This window comes from Oscarella lobularis, chromosome 7 (genome assembly GCF_947507565.1).
Source record: "Oscarella lobularis chromosome 7, ooOscLobu1.1, whole genome shotgun sequence".
Taxonomy (NCBI): domain Eukaryota; kingdom Metazoa; phylum Porifera; class Homoscleromorpha; order Homosclerophorida; family Oscarellidae; genus Oscarella; species Oscarella lobularis.
Genome location: NC_089181.1, coordinates 1362812 through 1369038, shown reverse-complemented (window position 1 = coordinate 1369038; position 6227 = coordinate 1362812).

Here is a 6227-nt window from a genome sequence, read left to right as displayed (position 1 = left end):
TTGTGCTAGTGACGTATTCTCAAAGTATCTTCCAGAAAATGAGACGAGAATTCACGATCAAAATTTCTTGCGCCGAGAACGTCAACGATTTCTATTATTTGTTCTGCCGACGTCCAGGCCGGGCACTGCATTCGTAGTAATGAGTAAAACGTTTCGACCTTTTTCTCAGAGAAGACGTTCATCTACGACGAAAAAGTATTTTTCCACCCAGGTGCCACAGTTTTATGATGGATATGATCACTTATAACAGATAGCATTGCTTTATTGTAGTTGTGTCTTTGCTGGACGATGAACACAACAGCCATCCGTAGGATTGATTTCTACCACAATTCGTAGCGAGATCCTCTGTGAATTGTAGCGTAGAAGTAGAAGACAAGGGGAGTCAGTTCGTCGAGCAAATGTCTCAATGCAAGAAATTGGATGTCTTTGCAGACGCCAAAGAGACAAACAACGTCTTCTCTGACTATTAGCCAACCGCCAAAAAGAGCAGCAAGAAGAGTTGTCATTCTGTGGAACTGCGGTTTGCGGAAAAGCTTTTTCTTCTCTCCAAAGAGGTATTTGTACAACTCTACATGGACATAACAGTAGCCAAATGGAGTAGATTTAGCTAATAAAATTACCTGAGAAAACAGGATAGTACAGAGTAAATAGGTTTTCCATGCTGTTGATGTAAATATGAAATGGCCCTAGCATAGGCGCCTACAAGAGATAGTATTGGAGACTGTTCGCACCGACTCTAGATTAAGAAAGACATTGTATCTAATTTACTAAAATGTTTTCTGCTACCTGTGCCACCAGTTTCTTCAAAAAATAGAATGTAGGATAGTCTCCAACCGATGGCAATAGATATTTGGAAAGATATCTGTTAGAATTACAATTTTTATTAATAGGTAAATGGTAGATTATAAACCTTAATTACCTTCTCAAAGCCGGGTAACAGTCAAGAGCTTTTTCGATAACTGCTTTGTAACCAGCTAAGGATTTTAGTACTTGCTCGGATTCGTCCAGCAAGCAGCAACTCTTTAGAGAATCAAGGTCTCTGTGATTGGGAGTTGCATAGCACCTAGTAAGGCAAAAATCTAAATTATACTTCACTGTCTAAATTGTTGTTTTACCTCTGATTTTCAAGGGATGATTGAATATCCTTTACGTTAAGATGTTGGAAAGAAGAAGGCAGTGAAATCAGCCAATATGCGTCAATAAGAGACGACAACCGCTCAGTGAAATATTCGGTTAGGCGTCTTTTCGCTATTCCTCCTCTAACGAAATTTTCCGAAGGTTGGTAGTGAATTGACGCTCCTTCTTGAAGATTGAGGCTAGGTATGGTTTGATGGACATCAATAATTGCTGTAGCGAAGTGCAATGCTCGTGACGATTCCGACGATGTTGGCCTTTGAATAGTGTGGATGCTGTGGAAATCGTCTACAACGAGCACCGCCAAATGATTTTTGCTAGTCGCATCTTCAAGGCGAGAGTTAGTGAGCGTCGTGTTTCCGGTTGCTAGTTTTCGTCGACATTGTCTGATAGTCTTTGGATGGGTGCATATTCCGAGTCGTCGTCCGCATTCTAGCGCAGCCTCCGAGCAACCCGATAGCGAGAGATACAGACCGACATCATTCATGAACGTTGTGTTAAGCTTGTAAAAGAAGGCAGTTATGAGTAGCCAAAAATTAACCGAGTCCTAACCTGATTTCCTAGATAAGCCAATCGGTGAAGTTCTCCAACAACTCTTGTGCGCCGAAGTGAAGCTCGTCTCTCTGAGTCGAGAGTAGAAGAGTAGTCACTTGTGATAGCCTTTCTATCAGGCAGAAGAGTCCAGGAGAGTTTTCTTCGCAAAAGCTTTCCATTGCTGACGGATTGTAGAGCTTTCCATTTGTAGGTACATGGAGCCTGAAAGCTTCGTGGAACGATTTTACGAGAACAGGGAAAGACTCTGTAATTACAATCAGTAGCGTCAAAAATGGGTGCTCGGTACGTGAAAATTACCGTGTTTCAATCGTTCGGTTTCTTCTCTAAGTGACTCATTTTCTTGCTGTAATTTATCTGGAAAAATAGGTCATTCAGAGGCGGGTGACCGGCAAAGCAAACAAATACATACCCTTCTCTGATTTTGTAAGCTCCAGCTCGGTTTCTAGACCGCTACAATGGGCTCGAGCTTAGTCAATGTCACCGACTAGTACATCTGTCCGATAGAGTGAGTAGACTATATATACCGTTATAAATTAACGACGAAATTTTCTCACCGTTTTCTGCGACCTCAATAGCCAAATCGCCACGAACGTTGCTCAAATGCTCGGAGAAAGTGTCTGAGGAGAGGTTGCGGTAAACGTGATGTTACAAATTAGGAAGCAATGCATTCACCTAGATACGCCTTCGCCGAGTCCATTTCCTGATGAAGCTGCTCCCTCTCAAACAGCAACTGTTGGACTTGAACAGATGCTGCAGCAAGCTGCTCTTCGATCAATCCAAGCTGCTCAGTTGGACTCGCAGCAGTGGGAGTGGGAAAGACCTAAAAATAGATCAGAGATATCTAGATATAGATATAGATCTCTAGGTTGCGTAGGACCAACTTCGATTTCTTCCTCAGGCATTGACGCCACCGATGAACGCTTTGCGGGTGGCCAATAACGCTGGTGCGATGTCACTTCTTCAGATAAGTCGATTTGTGGTGATGCCACTGGCAGATGAAGGCAGCTGGCTCCCCGGTTATATCGTCGAGAGCGGGGTACAGTCGCTCAGGGCAAGACCGCAGCGCTCCAAAGCACATAGAAAAATCAAAAAGAACGCAGCACTTAGATTTTTTTGCGCGAGACCCGATAATGCTCTAAGTATAAGGCCACGTCTTCGAAGAATCCTAGTTCGCGAGCGCGTCCTCCTGTAAAAGACGTGGATCTGCCGAAGCACGCACTGCGCGAACGCGTAATGGGAAAGTTTTCGTAATAGCACGAGAAATTGCTCTGCATCGTCCTGGTAGGTTCGATCGATTGTGTGCGCGATCGATGCCAGCTGAATTTTTAAACCATTTCGGCCGTTAGGCGCGATTTTTTGAATGTATTTGTAGGTTGCTACGTGTTTGTAGCTATACAAGCGGACATCAGGTGCGGTCATGTTGCGGTCAAGCGGTGTCACAACTTTCAAACCGCTTTTTCTCGATTGACGTCCCCCTCAACTAAAATGACGTCAGGGCTCAAATCAAAGCTTATTCATTGAAGCTTCGATATGCGTAATCTCAAGCTTAGACAATTCGAACTCGTCTTAGCCGAGCCCTTTTTCTTTCACAAGGTCTCCATGGAACGTTAACTATTTACTTCAATGGCTGATTTAAGGCGCGTGCGCGACAAGGTGTGCGTCATTGGCTCTCCGCCCATTGTTACGTACAAGCACTCGTACATGCGCATTTGAAACTCCGTCCTGCCTATTGAAACAGATCTTGAGCACATCTGTTGCAAACGCACTTGAGCAACTTAGAGTGCCGGATTGCCGTGAAACAGTCCGTTTCTGTCGAATGTTTGACGGAGTGTTCGACATTCTCAAAGTGCGTTCCCTGTCAGATAGGAAGGAAAACCGTCGTTGTTTCACTGAACCTGATGAAAAAAGATTTGAGGTATAGGCGAGAACCTGTTTTCTGCATATATATAATTTTAGTAATTTGTTGAAGTGGTTGGAGTATGATTTCTTGCCTCACCTAGTAGAATGGGAAGTGTACGTGAACTCCAAATCTGACTCCTGATGATAGACAGAAGCTGACTCTCAGTCGCGAGACGCTAGAAGGATGGAGAATGACAGGTAAACACTATGCAAACTCAAATGCTTCCGTTTTTAACAGAACTTTCCCTACAAGTGACTTCCTTTGTGGAAATGAGTCGACTCCTGCTCTCTGATCGGACGGAAGACAGTTTTTTTATCCTGAGTGAACAGGATCCGTTGGAGAATTTTTTTGGTTAACAGAGAATGCTTGGTGGATGTTCGGATAATTCATCAGTGTCTCGATGTCTTTCTAACACAAGCTCGTTACGAGTGCACGTACAACGCACTTAAATATTGCGTAAATTTGCAGCTTCTTTACCTTTCTCTATAGGAGCCATAACTAGAGGCAATAGTTCGAGGCGAAGGAGGCTATTTCCGGAAGAAAATGTAGACGACGTTCCGATGGCAAAACGCAGAAAAGCGCGAAAAAAAGTAAGCTCGTAATGTACTTTGCACATTTAAACATTAAATTCTCGAAAAGTAGGATCGTCATGATTTGTCTTCGCCACGTCGCGACAAGGACTTACGTAGCCCCTTCGTTTTCTGCACCGTCTTCTTCTTCATTCTCTTGTATTCGTCCAGCCAGGCTGATGTAATGGAAAACCCTCTCATTGTGATCCACAAAGTTGCGACGTCATCCAAAAGCTTCAACGCCATTTCTTCGTTGTCGATTTCAACAGCTACATCATGCCACGCGTCTCTGATGTCGGAATCTTCAATCATTTCCTTTCTAAAATCTTGGCGGCTGAGATCGTCTTCGATGATGCGCAGAGGAAGGAGGCTTCTTATTTTAAGTTTCAGGGCATAGAAAAAGGCATACGTCGTGTCGTTAATATGAAATAGTCCTCCTTCGTCAATCCGCGCTGTCCACTCTTCGCTATCCTTAATACCATCGTACGTATGATCTTCCTTTCTTGATCTCATACCATTGAGGCAAGCTTTGACCGCAGGTTCATTTTGTTTCTTAAGTAATTTAAATGGAATGCTTGCTGCGGCATATCGAACGATGTTGCATTCTGTTTCGGTCATGTCCACTTGCCGGGAAGCCGCTTCCTCGAGAACCCTTAGAGGAGACAATTTCTCCACTAACAAATTGTCAAAAATCTTCTGATTAACCGAATGATTGAGAATTGGGTCGGCTAACGTATTATCCAATGACTCGTAGAGACACTCCACCGAACAAACATCAAAACGAGCCCGAGCGAACTCAAATTGAGCACTTTCTCGACGAGCAGCGATCGATCGCTTGCTCGGCCTTGCGTCGATGCATTCCGAGATCGAAGCGACGATTCGTTTGACGTGTGGACGAAGCGATTCGTCGGAGGAGGCAAGGAGTACTCTTCCTTCACGTTTGATTACGCAGCTCCTACTGTTACTATCCGACAAAGTCTTCTCGTTTACAACGGCATCGACAGCGCGACGAAATAGAGACACTGAAGAATCCATAACGACCCTTGCTTCAGCTGCGAGGGTCACGTGACAAGGGAGTTGCGCATCCCTTCTCTCTTACATCTATGATGCAATAGCAATAAAATCTTCTCAGGTATCTGTCCAAAACTCAAAGTTATAAAAGAAGCTTTCAATCCTTAGTTTTAGGCTAAAGACGGCGTCCTTTTAATGCTCTCAAGATCTGAACTTAGCAAAGGCAGCTGGGCGCCTAAGAAAGAAAAGACACAAAAAATCTATAAACTTGCCAGAAGTCAAAGACAAATATCTCTGGATCATACAAAAGGTAAAGTTTTGAAAGTTTTACGCATTTTTCTCTAAAGCTTTTGATAAACTTAAGTTGAACTGGAGAGGGGTGTTGGTTGTCATGTGGCTTTGATGCAAAATGTTTTGCCTTAAGTAGAATTTTCAAGGTTGCATCTTAGCTGTTGTTTAAAGATTGTCTTCAATTAGCTCTAGCAGCTCTTAGCGCCAAGCCGCATCTGAAAGTAGTACATTTTATATACATGAATAATCCATTCCCGCAACTGGTCCATCTCGCGTTTGAGAGATTTCACGACTACAGCTGGGTGAAATATGACGGTATGAAAGAACATAACTTCAAAGAATTGAACCCAGGGTTCTGCCCACGAGGGGCGGCGCGGGGCGACCCTCACTCGCAGCCCTTCGCCCCTCACTAAATTTGTCCGCACCGCAGTGCTTACGATGTTTTAAAGCGCATGTTTGATATTGTTTTTTATGTCTTTGTTCCCTGAGAAGTTACTCAAGAACGTACCTTTTTCCATCAATCGGTGAATATCCAACTTTCTTCTTCTACAAAAGTTGGTAGCTCAGGTAGCACAATGTCATTTTCTAAAACAAAGTAATAAATGAATAATTTTTAGTGCGCATGGACAGAAGACAAAAAACGCTTTGATGATCAACGATCAGCTTACCGAGTTCACGATCAACCTCAAAGGTTCTGTCGGTTGACATCCTCCTTAGCCTAGTGCAAGAACGCTCAAATCCTTTTGAATCAAGACTCAAGAAAGGGC